The following is a 26,663-nucleotide window of genomic DNA, read 5'->3' on the forward strand; positions in this document are numbered from 1 at the left end:
TTTTGAAATGGCAGGCATGGTTCTAATACAAATTTTGTCTGTGCTGTTGTTTTATTGCTATTTTTTAATATAACATTTACAAAAACATTGGCAATCAAAGGACACGTTACCATTTGTGCTAATTTCAGGAGATGATCACAGGGCTATGTAATTAGCATTGATTAAACAAGGAGCTGAATGGAGAGAGGCTACTTAGGAGATGGAAGAGCAGGACATTTTCACTGCTAGACAAGGAACACTTTACAGTATGTTAATGAATCAAGACAGCTGGAGAATTCATAAAGGGCAAATCAGAGATGATTGCCTCTGTTACAAGGCAATAGGTAGGTCACTGGGCATTATAAGATACTTAGGATGGTATCCTGTTGTACTGTGGGGAAAGTAAGAGACTTACGTAATGGAAATCCTGTTTCACAGCCCTAATAAGCTTGTTAATAACAATTCACTGTGTTATGGCATTTAGTAGGGATTTCAGATTTTGTAATGTAGAATGAGGAGAAAGATTCAAGTGGAAAAGGAAGAAAGACTTGGCAGTGAACATTTTTCAGTGTGTGCTAGCAGCACCCTTTAAGAGGCTTTCATGGACTGCAATTTGAAGTCCAGATGCACAGTGTGAAGACAGGGTGGTTCCACTTGTGTTGCCTCTGTGCCACCTGCCTGTCTGCCTTTAAAATGAGAAGAAAATGTTAGAGAATTTGGTGCTGGGAATTAGGCAGGGCCAGTTTCCTTTTGTCAATGTGACAGGCCGTTGCTGCATGAAATGGCATGTGCTGAAGACTTTCTGAGCTCTCATGTGAAATCCCTTGTGCAAACGACTCGTAAAAACTCATGTGCTTCCTTCCCCATTTTGTAAACAGGGCGCTGTGGGTGGGAATTGATAGGTGCAGACTGTTTCTCACCTTGGCATTCACCCACCTGCACCAACTAAGCAGATTGATGCTACCACCTGGGAAAGGGGCAGAAATTTAGGGTGTTGAAATCTAGGGATGAGTTTAGTGAGTTCTGTATTCCCTTGCAGTGGAATTCATGCTATGTAGTGGTGTACATAACTCATTCACTCAGTAGAAATGCCTGGGTGAGTTACTATTTGGGTGAATCTACTCCAGTGTAGTGGCTGTATGAATCCTTTGAAGAACTCTAGTTCATCACCCAAATGAGCAGAGTGCTTAGATCATGCCATTTAACATCCAATCCTCCACTGGCTTGACTGTCTCTGTAATTCCTTGAAAGGACCATTCAGCTTTGCCTTTCTCCTCAGACCAAAAATCCCAATGTTAAAACAATTCCCAAAGTCTGTTTTCTGTTTTTGCCATTAGAAGAACTTGTCCATAAGGATCAGTCTTTCTAATGAATGTTGCTTTTGGAACTGTCTGCTTGTATATTCTACACCAGTGTGAAAGTCTTACCTTTTTATTGCTTGACATCATCATGGGACACAACAGGATCTGTATGAATCTGCACAAAACTTGTCTGCAGGGTTTTTTTAAGTTGCTTTTATTTTACCTCTTCACTCAAATTTTGATTCATGTGTATAACCACAGTTCTGTGCATTTAAATGCTGGCTCAGCACTTCAGTGGTGGTTATAGTTTTTTTTTACTCATTGGTCTGTCTGGGACAGGATGCGACATGTGTGAAATGCACACTCTACTAACTGGAGAGCAGCCTGAAGCAAAACCCTGCATGTCTGAACAGCTCCACAGTTGAAGAGGGGAGGGAGTGCAAGTTTTTTAGTCTAGACTTTCTTTTCTCCTGATTAACCCAGTTCTTTGAATCTCAACATCAATTTTGTGTGTCTGAAACCCTTTTCTAGACTTGTCTACAGAGGGCAAGGGCTGTGTTTTTTGTTAGAACCTGACTTCAGTGATGTGACACAGAATATGTTTGCTCTTGCTTCCAGACCATCTGCTCATTTCTGAACTATGCAATGTATTGATAGAGGTGAGCACATACAAGTTTACTCCAGGTTGCTTGTGCATCGTTGTGCTGTTTTTCTGCTTTGGATCCAGTCAAAGGAGGAAGTCTCAGAGCTGTGGACGTTGTGCTGCTTTTGGGCCATCACCCGTTCCAATTAAGGTCTTTTCACTAGGAAAAGTCATGCTGATAAATAGATATCAACCGTCAGCTTCACTTTTTCTTTTTTTTAGTTCTTCTCTCCTTATTTTTTATTCTCTCCTTCTTGAAGGAGTATAATGGCACTAGTACAGGCTGTTCCATAATTGCAGTGAAAGCCTGAGTGGAGGTATACATTAAAGCATGAACAAACAGGAATCTGCTAGATAAACATTTAATTTTTGCCTGCCTACTTCAGTTTTAAGTCCCAGAGGACCAACTTCCTATTATCACTGAACCTCATTATAGTTTTATCTCTGGTCTTATAATAAAATCAAAAGCATTAAGCAACTGAAGCTGTCCTAGGCTATTTAGGATCGATTCAGATAACCACTAATTGCAGTTTGCCTCCCAAATGCTGTGGAAGTTGAAGGTCTTTAGCTATACGTGGTGGTCAAATATCTTCTGAGGTACTGCGTGAAGCAAAGTTAATAGCGAGCAGGGTTATTTAATATCCTAAATAAGGATACAGGGGAGGAAGTGGAAGGCAATCTGGCAATGTCTGCTGTAGCTGCTGGCTTCATTTTGTTACAAATTAACTGTATCAGAGTGAATTAGTGAGGGGAAAAAAGAGTTGCAAATGTTCATAAAATTTGGAAAGTGAATTTAGATTTGCTTGTATACGCGACTTTTTCCGGGTTTTCTGTGGAACTAGTTCACGTGGTTCCAATTATTCATTTAAGTCCCATATTATTATTTTCAGTTTCCTGAGTGCATGATTTATGTATCTAAGAATATTAATGCCAAATGCACAAATTGAAATTCAGTGCACATAGATTAAATTGGCTGTATGCATTACTTAAGTTAAATAAATTACGTACGTTAAAAAATGACTCTAATAGTTACAATTTGCAATTCGAATGACCTATAAACTAAGAATTATTTACCAACAAAATGTTTGAATAATATTGAGTAACAAATACATTAGAGAATTTCATGAGTTCACCGCAATTAATGAAGGAAAAAATACTCATCAGATATTATGTAAGTATTTGTTCAGTGGAAAATTGAATTCACAACAGGTTATTTGGAAAGTCTGTCTGAATGTAAAGGATGCAGAAATGGGTAAGGTGTGATGAAATTGGTAAGGGGCAGACTCAGGAGCAGGGTCGTTGTCTGACGTACCTTAATGGCTGTTGGATACTCTTGAGCAAGGCTCCTCCTCCATGAGGAAGTCATGGTCACTTTTGTAGCTGTCTGCTAGTGTCATTGCACATATAATACTGTTTTAAGAAGGTTGGCTTTCTGCAACTGAGCATCTTCTTTCTGTGAAGAAACAGAAAAATGTAAGACTGTGGCAATACTATATCCATGGAAGGTTGTAATGGTGTGGTTAAATTCCTAATTCCTCTTTGGCTCCAGAATTAAAACACAATCAAGACTGAATCTTGTCTTGATGGTGCTTCCCTCTTCTCTACAAACATGATCATGTTCTTTTTATGTTTGACTACCCAAGTGCTTGTGTGTGTGGGACTGCTTTGCTCACCATTGGAAATATGGGTCTTCTTGGAGAGGAAACTTCTGTATTGAAGCTTTTTAAAAGAAGTTGGAAGCTAAGGGACTTGCTCTCATTTTTTTCTGAAAGTCAGTCTCTACTGAGGTGTTTCAAGTTCTGGTGCTGCAGTCAAAGTGAAGTATTGGAATGCCTAGGCAAAGGGGTAGGTCTGGCTCCATGAAACTCTTCCATCATTGTTTGCTCTAGTCCTTTTAAAACAAAATAGTACCCTAAAACCTGTGGCCTGTTGAGCTTTTAGTCCGATGGAAAAATTATACAGTAAAAAACCCCAAACAAGCACAGACTGTCCCTCCCTAATCAACCCAAGCTAATTTTTTTTCCAAATACCACCTTCCAAATGCCAGCAATCCATCAATTTCCAACCCCATTTCTAGCCTTCTTCAAGAGGAACCATTATGTTTTATAAACCTTCCTAACATTTCATGTGTATAGTAATAACACTAATAAAAGGTGTAGAGATTTATTTTACTATATAAACAATGCAGCTCTATAGCAAAAGATTTAACTGTAGGACATGTAAAAACAGGTACTTAAAGAGATTAAGTGCTTGGAAGAATTAACAACAGATTGTGTGGGGATCTTGAAAGGTCACACTGGTAATGATTGTATTAAGGGAAAAAGGGCATGTTAGCAAGGAATAGGCAAGTATGGATGTTAAATCTTGGATGGTAAATTATTTCTTCCTAGACTGGTAGAGAAATCTCTGTGCATTATGGAAGATATGGTGTTCCTTATCACCTCCTATCAGTCCTCATTAATTTCTGGGAAAATGCAAAAGTCAAGGTTAGTTCCAGTTGGCTGAGGTGGAACCTTCAACATTTCCTTCCTACTTATTGCATGTTAATCTTGAAATTTATTCTTTCACAGTGGGAGACAGACAAGTATGTTAGTGTGTTACCTGTGGGGGTTTTTTTCAAGTCTCTGTATGTTTATTTATCATTTTCCACCTAGGGGAAAAAAAAAAAGGGGAGGGATTCTGAACTGTTGCAGTCTCGGATTTTTAGGTAGTGCTGCAGGATTGCTTAGAGCAGCTTGGGTCAGAAATAAAAGATACCACAGTTGGTTTTCCCCCTGCTCTTCTCTGTACTCATAGTGTCCTTTATTCTACCCCTGCCACAGCCTCTACAAAAAGCATTGTGGCAGGTCTAAAACCCAGTTTGGTTGTTGGAATATATTACTGAGTTCTGAGCTCAATGAAGATCAGAGATGTGCATAGGGAGAGCACCAGTGCAATACATTATGGGCAGTGTTTTTATTTTCCATTTATTTCCATTACTTCTGTCAAGTAACACTGTTGTGAGGTGAGTGGGTTAAGTGCTCCTTTTTAAATTTTTCTTTAGAGCTACAGTTTTGCTGACTCTGCAAATGGGGCATTTCTAATGCTATTGCAGTCCTCTTATAGTGAGGGGAATTGTATTTCTATCCTGTGAAGTACCACATGCCTGGCTCTATTTGTTATCTCTCACCTTCATGAAAGTGCATTTGAATAACAGAATCTGCAAATACAGTTTAGGAAGAAGAGAAGAAAATATGAATATGAACAGCTCTGAAAAAGCCCTTGTAAAATAAATAGGCACTACTAGTCCTACTGTAAAGAAACCAGGAGCCTGATATTATGTGATGTTGAGCACCCTGTACATTGGTGGCAGTCAGCTCCTCTGAATTTTAAGTCATAAAGTGACTTGCCAGTGAGCAGCTGGGTTGTGATGGGACTGCCAAAAGACCTTGTTCCCCCTATTATATTCCGACTGTGCTACCCTGACAGTAATGGTGTGTTGTGAAGATTAGTCAGGCTCAACATTTAAATTTGAAATTAATTTTATTTGTTACATTTAATTAACTATTATATTCTATAAAATGTGCTCTGTAAAACACACAAAATGAAAACAAATTACCATCTGTGGCAATTTAGCATTTCTTCTATGATTAAAAAAAAATGAAAGAGACAGCTTTATCTTGAAAAATTACCCTTGAGGTAAAAGGTAATCCTCCAAATCTGGCTGCCAGATAGCAAAGTGTAAACCTTCATGCCTGTGTCCTGCCCAGGGCTCTTTCTCTAATGTGGGGCTGCTTTTACTGTTCTTAAGAGATACCCATAAATTTTGACAAACTTCTTGTATTAGGATGTAAATAAAAATGCTTGTGCTGGGAACTACTACCTGGTTGCAAATGTGGTCTTTACCAGAGCCTGCTGGACTCAATGGAGAAGCCTCTCTGGTGTTTTTATTTTGCTTAGAGCATATTCTGGCAAGTGTTCACAATATGGATGTGTCTGATTTAACAGAGGGCAGCAGATGCATGCTTGGGGTGACTCTTGTTCCAGGTAGTTGTAGCACTGCTAGGGATCCAGAAGGTGCTCGTTAGAGACAAAGCTATTGCTGTGTTATTTCTGATCATAAACCAGGTGATGGGTTCCATCCTGGCATAGAAAGATCTAGCTTATGCTTGTGCTTGTCGTGCTAATTTTATAGCAAATGTTTTGTTTTATGTAGCAGAGCTTTAGGTACTGCAGGTTTTAGAATGTTCTCCAGCCAGATACTGAATTGCTCACCTCCAGGAAAGTGAGAGAGAAAAGTCTTGGCTCTAAAAGAGTTTGGTGACCTGGGGGTAAAATGTCAAGTCCAGATCTCACTGCTGTTAAGGGTGCAGGGAACTGTGCTGAAGATGAGCCAGTATGTCCTGACTAGACGAGCTCTGCACCTGCTCTGTCAGGGAACCTCCTTGTGTGGTAGGGTCAGTCACTTCCAGCCAGGCTCAGGACATCAGTGGCTATCTGATGTATAACCCATGAGCCTTTTCACTACAGGCAGTGAGCTGTCTTTCATGTTTTCATGTGTTCTGGAGATGTTGTAATCTTTCAAGTCCTCTATCAGATTTAAGGGTAAGGATAAGGCACGATTTGGTCTGTTGGTTTCTATAAAATGCAATTTTACTTCAGCCAGTCAGCTAGTCTGAGTTGCTTGAGATTGCTAAGTGTTCACATGGTTGGAAAGAGCAGGTAGCTTAAATCTCTGAAAGAACCAAACCCAACTTGACGTGGAAGTTACAGAATTCATTGCACTGTCCAAAACTGGCACAGTAGTAGTGAAAAATTGCTTTGTGTGCTGATGCTTTCTAAGCACATCTGCTCTGCAAGTGTCCCTCTGTGATGACAGCTTTGAAAAAAAAAATGCTTTGCCTTTGGAGAATTTTGTAAGCGGGTGGAATATGTTGAGATCTGCCCCCCTGTGAACGAAGCGTAGCAGTGCTGGCACCTTGACTGGGCTGTCACATCCATTAGGCAGCGTGTAAGCAGAGCAGTACAGGAGTCTCTGGAAAGTTTAGCTTGAGAAAAACATTAACATTAATGTCAGCAGGACCAAATCTGCCCACCTATTAACTTGTCTGAACTCAGAGATGCTTGTGCTGGAGCTGAATTTAGCTCCAAGCCCATATGCATGTTGTCATCTGCAGGATCAGAATGTCTCTCGCTTGGCTCTTCACAGCCTTCCTTCCAGCAGTGCTTGTGATGTGTGCCCAAGGGGTGCAGGAACTGTCAGGCCGGGGCAACTTTGCATCCCTTTCCTTCCTCCTTTGGGTATGTTTTCTGAAACTGTGCTTGCTGATTTGAACAGAGGCTTAACTTCTGTTTTGTTCTTCTACGAGTATTTCTAGATCTTCCTCCCTTTGCCAGCTCTCACAGATTTTCTTTTGTATTTGTTCATCACCAGCAAGATCTTGTGTTCCTTTGGTATTAAAAAAAATACATATGGGCTTTAAAGTCTTTGGAATAAACTAAAAGCAAATGGACTGCCATGCTTCTCATAAAATACATGATTTGTCCAAAAACAAGCTGCACACTTAGTTTTCCTCATCAAAACTGACTACATTTTTTGACCTAAAGATGCTGTAATGTTTTAAGCTCCTACTTGTAATAGGTCCAGCTTCTGCCTGCTTTACTCACACAGTATTCAGAGCAATTATTTCTCTTTTTTTTTATGAAGGCTGTTAAAATACTGCTTTGAGGACATTCTTATCCTCTTATTTTCCTTTTCACTGTGGAGAGGCATCTCCTGTGCCTCTTTTGAGTTGTGCTGGTTTTTTGCAGGTTTTTTTAGGCTGAGGTGTGAAAACAAGAGCAGTGCTGGGCAAGGCAGAAGGGTGCTCAGGCAGGGGCAGCCCCAGCAGCTGCTGCTCTGCTGCCTCCTCGTCAGTGCCAGAGCCCTGGAGAGCCAGGCTGGGGTCTGCGTGATGGGACAAGGCATCCGTGTGCTGGAGGAGATGGCTTGGTCCCAGCACCAGCTGTTGTTGACTGCCTCTCTGCTATCCCATCCCTGGTAGCAGGAAGCAAGTCTGACTTCTCATGTGTCTCCCACCAGCTGGAGCAACCCAGGCTTGGTCCATGGGCAGCAAAATTCAATTTTGCCTGCACGACTGGAGACCTCGAGCAGGGCCGATGTGGCAGCTGCTACCCTCCCTGTGCCAGTGTGAGCTGGAGAAGGAGGTGCTCTACAAGTGCTGCTTAATTGCTGTGTCTTGTGAAGCACACTCAAAAGGGATCTCACTAGAATGTGTGCAGGACTGCAATCCCTTGTCCTTACCTTCTTGCAGAAGTAGGCTGCTCCTCCAGTTTAATTTTTCTAGATACTTTCAGAAGAGAAATTGGGCTGAATACCAGATTGCCAAATGGAAATCAAAGTGCTGTCAGCCATTGAAGCATGTGAAAAATCTCGTTCTCTCTTCTGGCTCCACTTAATTGGGGTTGCTCTGGATGCCTTTGCTCTGGGAAAGTGCACATTCAGGCTGTGACTCAGAGTCCTTGAATGGGTTTGTGGTCTGCAGAGATGGGGAGTAGCTCAGGAAGAGACAACTTTCTTTTTCCTCTTGTGTATTTCTTAGAAAAACATAACAAAAAAACAACAACAACAAAAAATTTCCTGTCCTCAGCTGCAGCGTATGATGAACTCTGGTTGAAATGCCAGCTGTATTCACTTGTGTTTTCCCTCCTGTGCCATCTCTTCAAGGAAACTTTTTTCAGCTGCTGATTGCACAAAGACAAGAGACATAAGCTGATGTGCTGCCGGAGCTGCTGCCTTGTGCTGGTGGGTATTTTGGTGCTGCAGCCTGTTGGGTGTATGTGATAATTGGTTTCCCTTTTGGTCTTTGAGGACAGAAGACGCAATTAGCATGTCCGGCGTATTTTCTTTCATACATTCTCAAAATTGCAGTTCTTTCAGGAACACCGAGGAGTCATTAAATTCGGAATTGGTTCTTCCATTGTAAAATACCTTTGCTTTCTGAGCATCAGAAGAAGTTGCTTGCCCTAGCAGCTGTTCTCTTGGTGTATTTGAATTCATTTGTGGTGTCACAAGTGCAAGTACAAAATCCTATTGGAGTACACCAAAAACATTAAAGGTACTCTGCAAAGCTCTTGAGACTTGGAACTTGCACCAAAGGACAGGCGTCAGCCCTCAATTTGTCTTTCAGACAAGGCTTGAGAAGCTTGTAGGTGGATGATGGGGAATATTTACATGTTAAACTTTAGGTAGGGTTTCATAGTGTACTGAAAACAACTTGTGTTGCACTTCAAAGTTTACCAACATCTGATTTCTAGCACCTTGCCACTTCTGAACAACAACACAAGCATCCCACACTGCAATCTGGCTACCTGGAGGACGGCTGCATGTGAGGAGAAAAGAACAAAATGTGAGGGATGTACGGTTTCGGGTTCGCATATGTTCGGGTTTGTGTATACAGGTCTGCATGAATAAACTGAGACAGTTTTCTTTACTAGAGATGACTGGGGACCTTCATGGGATGCTGGAGAGCAGCTTGTAATATCAAAGGCTCTATGTCCTTTTCCCACACATCCCAGATCAATTGTCTTGTCTCCTGGCTCAGGCTCATATGTGGATGTACGTTGATTCCTTCCTGAGACAAAAAAACCAGTCTCTTTCTTTTTGTCCCAATGAGAAATGTCAACACACTGAAATGTCAAAGATTTTACAGGCTAAGAAATATATCCACTGATGAGAACTTACTGGGATTATTTCGATCTTGGAATAAATGACCAGAAAAGGGGAACAGATAGAGCAGGAAAAAAAAGTGTAATTCCTCTGACTTTGCTCATCCATGAATGCTGCTGAGAAAGTATCTGACTGCCAACTTCTGCAAGGAAAGAGAAATATCTTCATTTTACTCAGTGTGATTTCTTTGCAAAAAAGTGACTTAAGTGGGTAAATAATCTTTGGGCAAAATTTGCCCTGTGTAAACAATATGAATAAAAATCAGTTAACTGATTCACTTTTCTATTTACTGATTTCCTGTTTCAGTTTAAAATAGAAAAAGAAAAAAAGAGGCTAGATGTGACCTCAGCATTCTGCTTTTGACCAGAGCTGGGAGGGCACCCCCAAACATTGCTTTTTCAGACCTTGCTCACTTAAGTAACATTCCTTTAAAATGTCAGCATTTACCAACAGCCACTTCAGATTTACAACAGTTATTGCCCTAATTATAGATGGAAACTGTTGTCTGAGAGATAGCTGTGTGGAAACTGTCAAATGCTGACATTTCATGGCAACCATGGGAGCTGGAGATTTGTTTTGGAGGTGTTTCTAAAAATACTTTCTAAAAATCCTAAAAATACATAAAAAATATGTTTAAGATGTGTTCTGCTGTATGTTTTAAAAATGTTCCCTTCCACTGAATTTAATATTTCATTAGAAACTACGTATCCTAAAAGAAAAGTGGAAATAAAATATGATGTTTGTGTTCATTTGGCTGGTTTTGTAGGGTTATTACTAGCAAAGCAAATTTGGAACAAACCCTGTTAGGATTTCTACTCCTCTCTGTAGAGCCCTAAGTCTGGCATATAGTCATTAATTTACCAATTTTGGAAGGATTTTTATCTAATAAAAAGAGAGATGAGTAAGAGCCTGCACATCTTTGCAGACACAAAGATACAGTTTCGAGGATGTTGTCTCAAGCCCCTTTGATGCTCTGTGGAGAGGAACAGGCACAGGGAGCTCTGCTCACAGAGCATCCCAGTGAGCCTGCCCTGCTGTGTCGGGCGGGCGTTGTGCCGGAGAGAGGGATGGGTTGAGAGCTCGGCTCTGGCAGTGGTGGCTGGCAGGTTTCTGTGCCCAACTCCTGGCTAGGCTAATGAGAGCCAGTGCTTAGAGTATCAGATGTGTTATGGAGAGGGATGGGAAGGAATGATGGATGAAGGGCGGTGGGGATGGGGGGAGCCTTTGCCTGCTGCTCAGAAATGCGTGACAGACAGAAGTCAGTCACAGCTGGAGGTGGTTCATCCCTGGGTGCGCATGAGGGCTAAAATCTGCCAGCAGTTAGCTAAGCTGAGACTGAGTGGGCTCAGGGGACTGTGGATTGCCTCCAAGGGATGCCAGAGTTGCCAGGAGGGCTTTGCATTGCCCAAGTCTCAGTGAGCTGATTCAGTGCAAATCCCAGGGGACCGATGTGGTCGGACCCAGGAGGAGGGTGACGGTGATGCTCTGCACAGGCTGCCTGTTTGGACACCATCTCTACTTGCTGCTTCTATTTTCAGTTTGGCTTGGAAACAAGGTTTTAAGCAAGGCAGACACTGAGCATCAGACTCCGTAGGGAGGTGTGTGTGGTGGTAGGCGCACAAAAGTCTGGGATTGCCTTGAGCCAAGAGGGGAGAGGATGGATCCTGTCAGGTGACAAAGGCAAGGTGCATGTCAGAGAACAGCAAGTATTGTGTCCGAGATGGTGGCTGGGAGAATCTTTCTCTGTCCTGGAAGATGTTGAGATGGTCAAGAAGGAGAAAACTGGGGGCGGGGAGAGGGGAAGGGGGGAAAGGATATTATCCAATTTCCTCTATTTAGTGAGAGAAATGTTATTAAATGCAAGAGATGGATAAGGTAGGGGAAATTGTGTCAGAAGAGTGGCTGGGGCTGCTGTTGTGCCCTGAATTTCACGACTGATCTCAGCATAGGTTAAATATGTGTGAAGAGTCTCAACCTGCTGGGCACCCTGCAGATCATCTTTGTTGCTGGGCTATGGTCAGGCTAGGCTGGGGTTGAAGATGCAGCACACTCATTTTTCACCTGTGAGGAAGAGCATGCACATCCATCCTGGACCATTTGTAAGAGGAGATAACTTCTGCCTTGTGTGTTTTGTCACCTTCTGGGGGCAGTGGCATTGTCTGATAACAGTGTGTGCGGGAGTTTGGTGTTTGATTCAAGTGTTGGCACTTTTGAATAATCTGTTCTTATCTTGAAGGGTTGATGAACCACAGGTCATGTACAGAAGGGCAGTTACCTTCTGCCTTTTGTACCATCAGAGTTATTGTTCTGAACTAAGGTTCCTCTCCTTGCAAAGTGATTGTCAGGGTAGCTTCTGCCCCCATCTTGACTACAAAAAAATGGTTTGACCTTCAGTTTAGTTGACAGAGGGTCAGAGTTGTAGCTGAAAGGCTGGAGAGGGAAAAGTGGTTTGGGGGAAATTAGTTCCAGGATTAAAAGAAGATTGGTGACTGTTTGCTGGTGCTAGTCTAGCAAGTGCTCCAGTGGTACAAAATAGGTTAAGGATGAGAGGTAGACAAAGGCATCTTGAAATCTTCCTTCAAAATTTGTCAGCTCTTAGAATGGTAGATTAGTATACTAGTTCTTTCCTAATAGAATAGGATTGGGATTATTTAGTTTTCATCAAGGTTATGGTGTTGTTCAGACTGTTTTTTTCCCCCCACTTTTTTTGTGCCTTAAAAAAAAATCTATCTGTGTGGGCTAGAATAGCTCTGAAATGCAGCCAACTGGCAGGCTGTAAACTAACTTAAAGCAATAATTTTATAAAGCTGAAATAGTAGAAATCCTGGGAAAAACAGTGTTTTGAATGCACATCTTGAGATCTGTGCAGTGCCTGTGTGCATGTGCTCATGCTTGTGGTGGGGGAGGTATTTGTCAGAGCACACCTGCCTGTCTTCTAAATTAGCTAAGTGAGGGTTTGGTTTCCATCGAGCTCTCCCTGTCCACCCATCAGGCCCCACGGCTGCCAGTTGCTACCTCCACAGATCCACCAGTCCCCGCTGTCGCTGGCAGGGCTGTGCCTCGGCCAGCACTGGGCTTTGCGGTTCTTCAGCCGGTACCGAGGCCTGCCAGTGATGGTGCCCTGTCAGCAGGGCTTGGCCTGACCAGGGGAGTGTGTGTGAGTCGGCTTCTGCCTCTGCACCAGCCTTGTGTGGGTGGGCAGTCAGCCAGCCAGCCAAGGCCCCAGCACTCCAGTCCTCCTTCGCAGATCCCTTCCTATTGCTGAGACCCTTGGCATTTTCCCCTGCCACTTCAAACGTTGTTTGAAAACTTCTTACCCTCTTTATGCTTGAGATGCATCTGAAGATCCTGCCACTTGCATATATTCCATAAATTTTCTTGTTCTGACAAGAGCGTGACCTTTCGAGATGCAGATAATTCTTGCCTTTATTGCAAAGCATCTTTTTTTCTTTCTTTTCTGAGTGTTTCTGAAGTTTTCTATTTGTACTAATGACATCCAAACAGGTCAATACCTTGCTGATTTGTTCTGGTATGTGTATTCAGCAGGAACCAGCTTTCTCTAGCAAGGAGGTTGGGGGGGGTGGTGAAATCCTACGCCTCTTCAGATGAGTCTTGGCAGGTGTAATCACAGGATTTGTGATTCATATCCAATATCTGTGAGAAGAGCTGACATCTTAGGGCCAGTTGCAGATATTAAGGGGCTAAGTAAAGCCTGCTTTTGATGTGTGTGGATTTCTCTCTGCTAGATCAAAAGTGAAGTTGTTAATTCAGTTGATCAAACCTCCAATCCCTTCTTACACTAGAGTAACTGGGTTAAATGCTGTCTTAATCAGTTTAAATCTCTACCTCTTCCTTCTGCGAGGTACCAAAGAAGTTAGATCTGTAACATTAGTTTGTTTTGATGAACCTGCCCCTAATGCTGAATAGGATGGGACTGCTAAAGGAGCTATAAAAATTGAGTTAGTAGTTACCTGTAATCCCATTGTATTGAATGATGAAACCTGGCTGTAGGTTTTTGTATGTGAAAGGTTTTTAAGGTCTGGGACTACTGGTGCACTGAAATTTTAGTCTCTTCCTCTACTGGCATGTTCCATTTCCTGCCTGGTTTCTGCTGTTGATATTCTTTGGTGTGTCTGTGCTGTGGGTATCCTTTGCCTGAATTTGGGAGGAGCTGCAGGACTGGGTCTGATTCTGTGTTACCATGCTTTGTGCTGGAATTACTCTGTTCGTTTCTGTTTCTCTGACTTGTCTGAGCTTAGAAATTTTCAGTACCATAAGGAGGTAACTGAGGGAAGGGTTTTGGTGTCCATCTGCATTGCTGAAATTCAAATCCTCACGGGGCTCATTTCTTAGTGTAAAACTTGTCTAAACAGTAACAGGAGTCTTGCCTGCCTTGAAGGTTGCAGGATCTGACCCTGCAAGGGGTCTGACCCTGCAAGCACAAGGTTATAGAGGAAAACTTTTGACATGGAAATCACAGCAGCTGCTCAAATGAAGGGGTGTGTTACTTTTTCTTTCGGAGCCAGGGGAGGGGAGGATGGTTTTCAACTGGGGAAAGACAGGAAGACCAGCTTGTTTGGCAGAGGAAACTGGATGAAGGGGCCATGAGGAGGTACAGGAGCAAGGGACTGCATTTCAGTGGAGAATATGAGGGTTAACAGTACTAAAAGAGAGGGGATGTAAAGATCAGTCTTGAGGGCTTTTCTAGAGAGATACGATGTAAAGCCCCAAATCCTGCAGACTCACTGAAGCAAAAGAAAAACCTTGGAAAATGTAGGATTCAGGCAGTTCTTGCATCTCGTCCAGTGGGAGCAGCAGCATGAAGCAGTTCAGGGACCCAGGGCAGTGCACTGCAAACCCCTCTGTATGGGGACTGTGTGGTCTTCCCAGGTGTGCCAGAGGCAGGAGCCTTTCCCTGCATGTACCAGTGTCACTGCCAAGGCAATGGGCTTGTGTGTCAGAGCAGGGCCAGGCACTGCTGAGGGTGTTCATTGCACATTAGAATTTTAAAACAGATTGCTTATAGCACACTTTTCAAGAAGAAGCAGATAATACACACCACTGCCTATTTAATGTAAAGCTTAAGGTAATCTGTGATATGACCAGTTTTTATGTTGGTTTAAATTTATTTTAAAACTTTAATGCTGTCAGATGATGCATTATCCATACCTAGATGCCTGCTGTTCACTGTGCAGGTTATCTCCACTATGACAGCTCTGTATCTTCAATGTCAGATACACTGTTCTTGAGTCAGAGTAGATTTACAGATTCTATTATACTTCTATTGAACAGCTCTTAATCTGGGCAGAGGAAAACATGCTGCAACCAGCACGTTTTGTCCCTTGCCTTTAGTGTTAGAGCCCTTTTTGGCAGGGTTGGACATTGTGTTACAAATAGTTCGCCACCAGCTCTGCCTTGAACACTAAAAAACCCAATAACCCTGTAAATGCTGGAGGTAGTGGTTTCTGTCATTCCCAAGCATAGCAGAGTCTGAATGAAAACTAGCATTGGCTTTAATTGAAGGTCTGTGTCTGTGTAGCCTGACTGTAGTACACAGGTCACCTAATGTTGCTTTCTGCTCTTGTGCCACAATCCTGTATTACAACCTTCATGTAAAACAAGAGAGTTGTGAGTCTGAATTTAGAAGCTGTCTTCAGTCCCTTATTGTTTTGGCAGCTTTATTTTTGACATCACTGTTTCTTTAGTAAATGAAGATTATATGTGTGAAGAAGTGTAACTGCTCTGTGCATGAAAAATGACATTTGTTGTGCTTGTATGATTTTGCAGTTACTGCATTATTTAGCCTCTCCTAAGCAGCATAACACAGGACACTGCCCTTGGCCTGTAAGGAATAGGAATGGCATTGCTCCATGTATGTAGCACCTTGTTAAAATTAGCAGTGTTTCTTTTCTCTTTTAGTTGTAAGCAGTAATTGCAGTGAGTTGGTAGGAGCATAGTAAATACTCTGGGAATGTTATGAATGTGAATAGTCCCTGGTGGGTTTTCTCTTCCCCCCCTCCACTGCTTCACTTTCTCCCACCAGCTGCTCTGACCTTGTATCTACCTTGAGATTCACACTCCTTGCTACCTTTTTTTCCAATTTATCCCCGCTGTTAGTGCTTTGAATGCCATTGGCTCAACACTGTGGTTATTCCTATAGCTCAGCAGTTCCATTTTGTTTCAGCTGCTGAAGTCTGTCTCTCATCTTTCTCTGCTTTTTGCACATTAAAGACAAAGAAAGGAAGAAGGTGAGTTTGAATCTGTCACTGGGAAGTATACAGTTTGATTTGATTCTGTCTGAGAAGGGCTCTTCCTTATGTGCCAATGTAGGTCATGAAAATGAATAATCAGCTTACACATGTATCCACATGCTTCCAGGAAGTAATCCTTCTTAGCATCACTTTATGGGGTTTGGAGTCTTTCTGAACCTTCTAATCCCTGGTGATATTTAAATAACATGTTGTGATCACTGTTTGGCTTAGTTCATGGAGAAAAGATGGATTATACAGATGTATCAGCGTGGAAATATGTGTGTGCCTAGAGACATACATGCACACACAGAATGTATACATTCAACATGCAAAATAATTTCCATTTGCAGACTTTGGGACGTGCTGGGGCAGCTTTCTAGACAGGTGCTCTGGGATGGCTGTGTGTCTGACAAAGCAGAGATACTACAGTGGTGCTATTTTTAGATGGAAATTTTGTTCTAAAACTAGAAGAACTGCCATGATTGTCCCATTTCTGCACATAAAGCTCAGAAAGCATTTGCTACTTCAACACTCAGGATGAGACAGGTGTGTTGTTTTTTTACCCCAGTTAGCTGGGTTTTTAGCCAAAGGGAGTCTGCCTTGCAGATTTATGATTTGAAAATAGCTGTGAAGAGCTGCTTAGTGAGTCATGTGCAGAAGGCAACAGAAAATGTCTCAATCTACGGCATCCAGCACCTACACAACCTACTGCTGCCTCCCACATGCAGCACCCTTTCTTGGGAAGCACTGAACCCCAGGGATGTTTAGAAATCCTGAAGGCACCACTGGGCAAGCCTTTCTCTAGGAGAGAAGCTATTTGTGACACTTACCCAGAGTCAGAGGGAGTGTTGTTGGCCAGAGTTCCTCCCTTGCTTGCCATCTCCAATGGTGGAAGTGTGAATACAAATGTTCCTCTTCCAGCTCCTCTGTGTTTGGAGCAACCTTCTGTGTTTCCTCCATCAACTGTGGAGTGGATATAGGACATATCACACTGTACCTTTGGCTAAATACTTCCTGAGGAATTTTCCCAGCTTGTGCTCCAAGTATGGGTCCAAAGTGTAGCAGTTACTGTTCTGTATTAAACTTAGTCCTGTCCTGGCTTGCTCCAGTGGTCAGTCACATACCAGTGGCTGCAAACAGTATGCACTGGAGGTGCTGGTACTGACCTGTCTGGCCTGGCTGGCAGTGTGTTACACACATATACTGCCTGTAGCCCTACCTTCATCTTCAGTGTAACTCACGAAAAAGATGTGATTTTCATTGTTAGAGAGATGAACTTCGATCTAGCAAAGAACATAAATGAGTAAATAGATCCATCTCTTAATGGAACAAATGAAAGTGCTTATTAAGCTTCAGTCCTTGCACATGCTGGCTCTGAAGGCAGCGTGCAGGCAGCACCACTGGGTGCTTTTGGAAGACAAGTCAGAAACAGGAGTGGTATCCACAGTAGGAGGCCAGGTTGTGATTCATGAGCACCAATTCTGGATGCACAGCATGCCTTCCCGATTAGAATCAGGTCCATACAAATTATGAATTTATATTAAAAGTCCTTTCCACTGGCATGAGAAATTGTCATTGCAGTAACACTCATTCTATTGTTAATAATAATTGAAGTGCTTGAAATAAGAAAATACTAGCTGATATTTAAAGTACTTATTATCAAATCAAAGTTCCTTAGATAAAAGCACTTAATTAATCTGCATTATATGTGCTAAGCATCTAGATCAGCATTCAATAGAGGTAAATAATGCTCCTATGGTTTCTGATACCAGATAGCATATTCATTTCTTGAAGCATTGCTACAATAACCAGCATTTTGGAAAGCTGTGTCCTGTAGCCAGAAACTGTTCTGCTGTTCAGTTGAAAAAGGATTATTAATTTAAAGCAAATGTTCAGTTACACGGAGAAGGTCTTTGAAAGCCTCCAAATATTGTTTTGTGAATCAAGGTTTCTGTTTTCTTCTGAAGTTGTTATTTTTTATTGCTATGGGTATTCATCCTTGGAAACTCAGATGATTTCTTTGATATAGCCAAGCAAGTCTTTACTGTGCATGTCATGTAAATTGACATTCCTCCTTTTTTTTTTTTTTTTTCCTATAAGACTCTGGTGACTCCTGCTTTACACTGAGAACTATTCAGAGAGGTAACTCATGTCACCACGATAAGCACACTGCAGCCTCCTTCATTTTTCACTGCTGCCTGAAGGACATTTGGGGAGGGAGATGCTGTTAACCTGAAGAATTTTTATCCTGAGGAAGTGTGATGATTCAGTGGGTTGCCTTATTGAACTGTGATTCAGTCATAAATACAAAGAAATGGTTGTTAAAAGATGCTAAAATTCTGACACACATTGACAAAGGAGAAGTTGGTGCTCTTGACTAGGAGTTGATCCTAGAAGTCCTTGATCTCCAGGTACAGTAGCAGATTGTGCTCTGTGAGTAAGTTATTGTTCTCTTTCTCAGCCCTGCAGTGTGATGTGCACGGTTTGGTTTCTGCACCTGCCCAGAAATCCACTGTAGTATTTGGAGTTACTGAAATCTGGAATGTGTTTCAGGTTATTGACTTGTTTCTTCTGCCTATGGAGAAAAGAAAAAGAGCATTGGGACAAGTACTAGAGGGATTTGTTGCGATGATTGCAGTGTTCTTGTGGTATCCCAATAATTAAAAAACATAATAATTACACAAATTTCATTTTGAAAAGAGAGTTAGGTTTCAAACACTTAAATCCCATTGATTTCCCCTGGAACATGGTCTCATAAAACACCAAAGTAATTTTTGATATTTTACCCTGTCACCTTTTCTATGCAGAACTCGCTAATGGATTCCAGTACATATGTTGTCACCAGCTTCTAAAACCTATAATTAGGTCCAGTTCAAAACCAAATACATTTTTATTAAATGATTATGATCTTCTATCAAATAATTATTTAAGAAAGCATAACAAATGCAACCATTTATTAAAAGAGTGCTGTTGACAACATAAGCACTTAATATGAGTCCAGAATGGCTTATTTTAGTATGTGTTGAGCATCTGTCATGAGGTGCCCACTCCTGGTAGTGCTTTGTTGGCTTGCAATTTTAATTACTGAAATTACTATTGAGATTGATGAATATGGGGGGGGGAAAGTAATTTATATAAAATATTCCTTGTTCTACAGTATTCTGAGGCCGTTTTACTCTGCCATTTTTATGTCTTTTGATAAAACACATAATTGGTGTACTGAAGAGTTTGTACAGAAGGCGCTTCTAATTTTTGGCTTTTAAAGAAGGTGCTTAAATGATCAGACTGATAAATTTCATGCTAATGAAATTTTCAGCTAACTAATTAGCTGAAAAAAAAGTATAAGTCATTGTTAGAATAATTGTTCAGTGTTCTTTCAAATCACGTCTTGTAATTTGCAGAACAGTGAAGAAGTTTGAAGGAGTAAATTACAGTTTCAATGCAAGAATTGGCAGGATATACCATTTCCTGAAGAAGAAGTGTGCCTTCTGATGAAAATGATTTTTGATTTTCTGACCTCCTATGATTTTTCTGTCATCGCTCCTAGATCTGGATCAGAAGAGAATTCTGTGATCCAAATGCTGGAAATTTGAGAGAATTTGGACTGTGATAAATATTTTGCAGCTGACTCACTCTGCTTATGAATGAGCTCTGCTAGAAAATCTGGCTCCCACAATTAAGTGATTTGGAGACCTAATTGCAAGGCAAAGGGGAATTGTAAGCTCCTATTTTTGTGGCAATGAAGGTAATTTTAGATCCTCAATCCAAATGGTGGAACATATGGAAATTATGGATCCAGACTTTGGCTTACAATGAGCTTTGCACAACAAAAAAGCCCGAAACCAGTGATGGAGAGAATCTCATCCACAAGATCTGGGAATGGCTGAGATGCCAGTCACTGGTGTCAGTGCAGTGGAAGGCACTGTACAGCCACAGAAAACAAGCTGTAGAAATGAGAGGGAGCCGGGGGCAACAATATCACTTAATTTTCTGCTGTTGTACACTGCTCTACTAAGTAATTAGTAATTATTTATTAGAGTGGTAGCCACGGGCTACAGCTGAGATCAACTTGTTTTCTCAGGTTGTAGTCTTAATACAAAAGACGAGGGGTGAAGGAGCAAGGAAGAGGTAGAAAAGTGAAGTTGTTTTCCGAGATTGTGCAACACATTGGTAATGGACTGTGGGTGGGCAGCCAGCAGGATGGAGGAGAGCTGGGGAGAGGACAGGAGTGCTGTGCTGCTGGTAGAGACTCAGAAGTTGCAGCTCAGTTACTCTGGTCATGAGAATGAGTTAGTTATGGCTCTGGAGGGTGATTCGTAATCGAAAGGAGAGGAAGAAAGGAGATATGTGTTGGGGTTCTCTGCACTGTTTGCTGAGGAGCAAACACTCTGCACCATACAGAAGTGATGTGAGACCAGCCCCACTGGTAGTTCTGTACTTGGCCACTTGTTAATTCTGTTGGTTTTCCTTCGCTGTACAGTTGTGTAACACTTCAGGGAGCAGAAGGTGCTGAAGGGTGTGTAGGAGCAGAACAGCTCCTGCCAGGAGCACAGATGGTTGGAGAACAAGCCACCCTCAACAACCACGGTGGGGTTTTTGTGTTGGTTTCTTTTTTTCCTCTTTCTTTTCTTTCAAACCACAGTTTTAAACTGGGAATAATTTAAACAGAAACAATCAGATCCCTCCCACTCCTTCCTAGGGTCTGCCTGTGTGTGTGCTCTCTAGGCATGCAGTGTGACAGCAGCAAAGCCAAGCAGTGTTGTCTTAAAGAAGGGAAGGTCTGGTTTTTCCATTTATCCAGAGAACAGGGAACAGCTCTGCCCTGAGCAATTGCATATCAGATCATATGGGGTTGTGGATGGAGTTATGGATGTTGTTCTTACCACTTTTTATTGTTGTCATAATTTATAGAATCTGTGGTAAATATAAAAGTGTGGAGATTACTTTAATCTTTTCAGAAATGCACAGCCCCCCTCCTTGCCCAAATATTGTTGTGTCATGCACAAGGCTTTGGACTGTCACAGGACAGCATTAAAAAAGTCAGCTCAGATTCTTTCCACCCAGTGGGAACTAGGAGAGCAGATTTGTGCAGGCAAGACCTGTGCCAGTGCATGGAAAGAAATGGAAGGGAACAAGGAGAACCAGTAAGAGTGTGTTGCTTTGCCAGTGAAGCAAAGAACAGGCACGGCTACATGTATTTGGATGTGTCACTGTCTCAAGTACAGACCTACAGAGAGAGTCTTTCCTAGTGAAAAGGGTTGTACTTGTTCATGGAAAGCCAGACACAATGTGATTATTGCTTCAAGGGATAAAATCTTTTCCTGTCCATTGACATGTATTTGTACAGGTTAGTTTTCCATTAGCACTTGGGTAGATGGAGGCAGCATTGCCCTGCAGGTTTCCTGGTGGAGGTGTTGGTACACAGCTGCTGTGTACATAAAATAACTTGGAATATGTATGATATATCCCTGAGTAAAGACGACATGTGCTGATGTAAAATATACAGTTAAGCCTTTTATTTTTGTAGAGTAAACTGTATGTGCACATATGCGTGTACATGTATAAGTTGTGAAGATTTTTTTATTTTTTTTATTTCCTCACACCTGAGGACATGCCCTGCAGCAGTGTGCTGAGTGGGCTCCTGCTCTGCAGAGCAACCTTCTCAGAGAGCTTGAGAAAGGCTTTGCCTTTGGATGTAGTTCTGCAGTAAGCTGCTCATGAGTTGGTTTTGTTTGTGAGTTTGGATGCCTGCAGATGGGAATATCCTGTCCCGATGGGTGAGTGGGCTGTGACCGCTGTCACGTGTGTGCTGGGGAAGGCAGAAGTTGCAGGAGCCATGGGGCACTCTCTGATGAATCCATCCTGCACCACAGCCTCCTGCAGGATTGTGAGCTGCCATTAGAGTTGCTGTATGTGTCCCACATCAGGGCTGTGCCACCCCTAAGGGTGTCCATGAGCTCTGCCCTTCACCTCAGGCCTCTGGAAAGGTACCCAGTGGATGCTGGTCTGAGCAGCTGCTGCAGGCCCTGGGGGTGAGGTGCCCCAGTGTGGTGTTGACTATTCCTCTCTTGGCATGACTTTGCTATTATGCAGCTCATGAGGATAATTAAGAGTTTCTGGAGAGAGAGTAGAAAATGCAGTGTGCACTGTTCCTGCGGAGGGGGCGGAGCAGGAGCAGACAGTCCATGTATTGACTTCAGCCAAGATGTGCCTGTTCAGGATGGGAGGACGTGGACCAAGGAGGAGGGGAGGGAATTCGCCAGCAAATATGCAGACAGAAAGACACTGTGGCTGGGCTGACAAATTAGTTCTGCATAGCGTTCATTCCAGTGCTCTGTGACTTAATTTAAAAAAAAGAAAGCCTCATTGACCCTGGTTGTTGGGTACATAGTTCACATCCAGCCTCAGGGCTCGAGCAGGGCACAGTGGTGACATTGCTGAACTGGGCTTGGAAAATCTTACCATTCTCACAATCTAGAGGAATTATTTGCAAATAATTTGGGGTTTGCAGTTGCACCCTGGAAGTGTTCAAGGCCAGACTGGATGGGGCCTTGAGAAACCTGTCTTGTTGGAAGATGTTCCCGCCCACAGCAGGGGGGATTGGAACTAGGTGATCTTTAAAGGTCTCTCCTAACCCAAACCATTCTATTATTCCCTCCTGGTGTGACAGAATTTAACCAATACGTTTTGAAGTTGGAAAATTCCCTTCTAGGGAACTAGATGTGAGGAAAGGATGTACCTATACTCTTTCCCTAGTGTAGCATCGAGTCCCTTATTTCAGCTCCCAGACACTTTGTCACTCTGCCAGAAGTCCTTCCTGGGCTCTAGGAAGAGACAGGGGCATACTGCAGTGGGAATAGCTGAACTTGCATTGGCAGGGGGAAAAGAAGTTTAAAATGTTCCCCCTTTCCTACCCAATGTTAGGAGGTTTCCATTTCAGGAAGGAAGTGTGGGTCTGTTCTGTCATACGTGGAGGTGGTAGAGCCCAGTGGTGTAATTAATGCTGCACGCCTCTGCTCTGCAGTTGTAGACTGTAAACAGAGCTGATCAAATGATGGTGTGGGAGAGGAATTGTTTAAAATAAATTTTAATAAATTATAAATAACTTATGACTTGCTTTTGTTTAACCAACTCCAGCTAGCCAGCCAGTATTTCCAAGCTTACAAAACACAGCATTGTGCCAGTAATGCTCATGTGAGTAACTACACTGGTGGTTGAAAGTATCTATTTTGATTTTTAACTGTAGTGTACAATAATAAGGCCTAAAGTCCCAGTCACAGATCAGAGGTTTATTGCTTGTGGCACTCAGTATAGGATGCCTCTTATCCAGCTGTATCAAGCATTCTGCAAAACCAAAATTCAGTGGCTTTTCTGATCTTTGGATGTGAGGGAAGGAGATTTAAAGTCCTGCTTTTAACTGCTTTGTTGTCCAGATGTTTGGGAAGTAAAAGAAACTGGTTTAGACATGAGCTCTATTGCTCCAACCGAATTAGCAGTGTGTATAGTATGGTTTGCTCCATGCAGACTCACAAATAGACATAAAAATAGAAGAGATTAGGAGAAGTAAGGGGAGTCAAAAGCCCTTTGATGAAGACAACTAGGCTGAGACTGGTGCTCCCTTCCTTGGCTGCCCCAGAAGGGCTCTGCATTTGGGGCCATGGCAGAAGGGACTCGAGTGAGCATAGCTGGAATTGCATTAGATTCTGTGCTGAAGTTATGATGCTGTTTCATTAGTGAACGTAGGAATTCTGTTCCCAGGTTCTTAGGTGTTGCCTTCCATTTATTGTCTGAGAGTGTGAATAGTCTTAAGATTGTCCTGTTGGCTAAGGTGTTGGGATGGCTGGATTCAGAAAAAAATGGGATGTTATTTAGCTATTATGGAAAGGAGATAAATAACATGAGTAAGAAACTAGATATCTAAAAATCTGTGTTTCAGTGTTATGCCTCTACATTTCCTTCCAGCAGGAATAACAACACTTCCCTATCCTCAGGGTTGTTTTGTGGATAAGTACGTCATGCAGTGGAAGCTGTTTAGATAAGCAGACTGATTCAGTGGGGATTTCTTTTATCCTAACAAAATCAGTATCAGATGGAATACAGTACAACTCACTGAAGATGGAAAAGCCAACAAATACCTTTTCCATTCCCATAGATGATGGAACCCCTGCTTGTTTTTCTTTATTTAAGAGGTATTCAGGAGGCAGAACAAAGCTCTGCTGTTGCCTCCCAGCGAGTGACCTAAACCATTTAAGCTGAAACATATGACTCGGAGGAAGTATTTTGCAAAAACAGATGCACAGAAAGTCAATTTCCTATTCATATTTTGTTGTGGCAATTGGTACTTTAAGGAGATGGCAGACTTAAATTAGCTGGAAAAGTGACATCTTTAATTAGGAAAGCCTCTCTGCCAGCACATTGAACAGTTGCCAGTTTCTCAGCATTTAGGGACCATTGATTGCCAACAATGGCAGCTAAACTGCTTCTGGGTAGAAACTAATTGAATTTTCTCAAGTTAAAACGAGGATCTGAAGATAAATCAAGACGAACTCCTTTGCTTGCTCTCATTTTACTTACCACTGTGATGTTCTCAGCAGTCCAAGGGCTCTGCTGCGTGTTGGTGAGTGGTGCCGCTTGGGGCATGGCTGTACAAATCCCTCCAGCCTCAGTAGTCCTGGGACTCTGCCATTGCCATTCACAATTCAGGTCCCTGTCTGCCCTGTTGGCCCTCCTATGCTATTTTGGTTGTCCTGTTCTGGAGAGACTCTTTTCCTGGGGCAGGTGGCTTTTATTTAGTCTGGTGCTGCTCTGATGGGAACTGGTGGAGCCAACCTGAGGAGCTGGGCTGTATTCCACTGCCTGAGCATCCTGTCCAAGCCAGTGCTTGGGATGGGTGAACAGCCTGTGGTTGACATGAACAAGCTGTGATTTTGGGTTACAGATCTGTGTGGGGCTTGCCAACTAGACTTTCAGCGGGCGTGTGGTTGATGTTGGTCCCAGGTCTGCTCCCTTTCCTGTGAAAGCTGAGGGCTGAGCACACAGTAAGGTGAAGCCTCGTGTCACAGTGGTAAAGACCAGGGGTCCAAAGCATTGCTGCCTTTGCTGGCTGCAATGTGGATGCTTTAGCTCTACTTCTGTCCCTTCTTAGGTTATTTCCTCATCTCAGGTGCAGCTTCTCTGAAGGAATTTTAGCACTTCCTCCACCAGTAAGCCTAGGGAGATTTATCCTCTCTCCAAGCAGGTTCTTATACTGCTGATAACCATCCGGGCTGAGTTCTGGCATAATGTCAGTTCTGCTTCTGTCCCATCCTGGAGGTGTGGGGTTCTCCATCCACCCAGACCTGTCTTATGTGTCAGTATTAAAAAAAAAAGCTTGTCTAGTGTGTCTTACCATGAATTATCTACCTTGTTTTAGTCTTCTGATTAAAAGTCTGATTAAATATTTTGTTAGAAAGAATCCTTTTTTGAGCAGCTAGGAGTAAATTATTCAGCTTTCCCTGTTACCCTCCAGCATTAATCCAGAGCAGAAATACTTTGCTTATGAAATGTATGTTCTTTCAGGTACTTTACAAGTGGTATATTCCCATTACAAATACAGTGAAAGGGAAGAAGATCCTTGCACTTTTTACAGGCCCACTGTCAGGGAGCAACTCCTTTTGCTTCTCTTTCTAGCAGTGGATGGGAAACATACGAATACTTTCAAAATATTATCTCTGGAAATATTAAAGGAGATTTTCTCATCACCGTATGAAAAGACAGCAAACTTTACCTATATTTGAAAGAAAAGTTTAGAAGAAAAGAAGGCAAAGATGTGGTTGCTCACTTAAAGTAGTGTTCTGGGAGTCATCTGCATGGAAAGCGAAAGGGACAAATTGCTGGGGAGTGTATGGAGGTTTTAAATGAAGCCTCTGAAAAGTCTACTCAGCAGTTACCAGGGAATGGCAGGAACAGATGAGTGCCTTGAGGAAATTGAAATTTCCTGTGTTTTGTCAGCCCAGGCACCAGGACGTGGAAGTCCTTAAGAGTCTGATGCCACACGTCCTGCAGTTTCACTGGGGACCAAGAAGAGGCTGCACAAACAGGTGGCTGCTGACATAGGGCTCAGACTTTAATGACATTGAAAGGGGAGATGGATAATAAATTTATCTGCAAGGGTGCAGGTTTCCATTATCCTGACCGATTTGATGCTTCTGTCAGGAATGCAGCCTTGTGAACGTACTCTTTGCCTCCTGAGATTCGCTGCTACGTGTGAGGCTTCGAGAGGAGGTTTGCATCTGAGACATACAAGAACCAAATCCTGTTTCAGTGTTAGGTTTAAAACTTTTCCGTCTCTCTAATATTTTTCCTTGGAAAACCACTGATTTGTATTGCGAATGTGTTTGTATAATTCTTTAAACTCTTGTTATTTTTTTCCACCAAATGGTATTCTTAAAGTACAAATGCAGTTACCTCATCAAGACAAGTTCAGCAGTAGAAGGTCAAAGAACTTACAGGCAAGAACAAATTTTAATAAGGTCCCAAGATCCCCAATTAATTCTCCTTTTTTTTTAATATACTCATCAATTCCGGGCCACCAATTGCATTGAGCATCTTTTAAAAATAATTAATACTGCAATCCCTCAAGTACTTTCAAGGTAAATAAGTTTTAAAGTTGAACCACAGTACTGGTAAAGAGATAGAAACTGCTTTCTGTACTTTTTGTATATAGCTGCAGGCCCATATACCTAATCAAATATTTCTAAGCAAATCTGGATCGATTTAGAGATTCCAGCTGAAGCAGGGGT

The 26,663-nt window shown here is 42.3% G+C and overlaps 1 protein-coding gene across 1 annotated transcript in view; it reads left to right on the forward strand.

The window, feature by feature from the left end:
* Positions 1-26,663, forward strand: part of IL1RAPL2 (interleukin 1 receptor accessory protein like 2) — a 367,348-nt gene that overhangs the window by 47,418 nt on the left and 293,267 nt on the right.

The sequence above is a fragment of the Lepidothrix coronata genome, unplaced genomic scaffold, assembly GCF_001604755.1.
Source record: "Lepidothrix coronata isolate B3197 unplaced genomic scaffold, Lepidothrix_coronata-1.0 Scaffold2, whole genome shotgun sequence".
NCBI classification, from domain to species: Eukaryota; Metazoa; Chordata; class Aves; order Passeriformes; family Pipridae; genus Lepidothrix; species Lepidothrix coronata.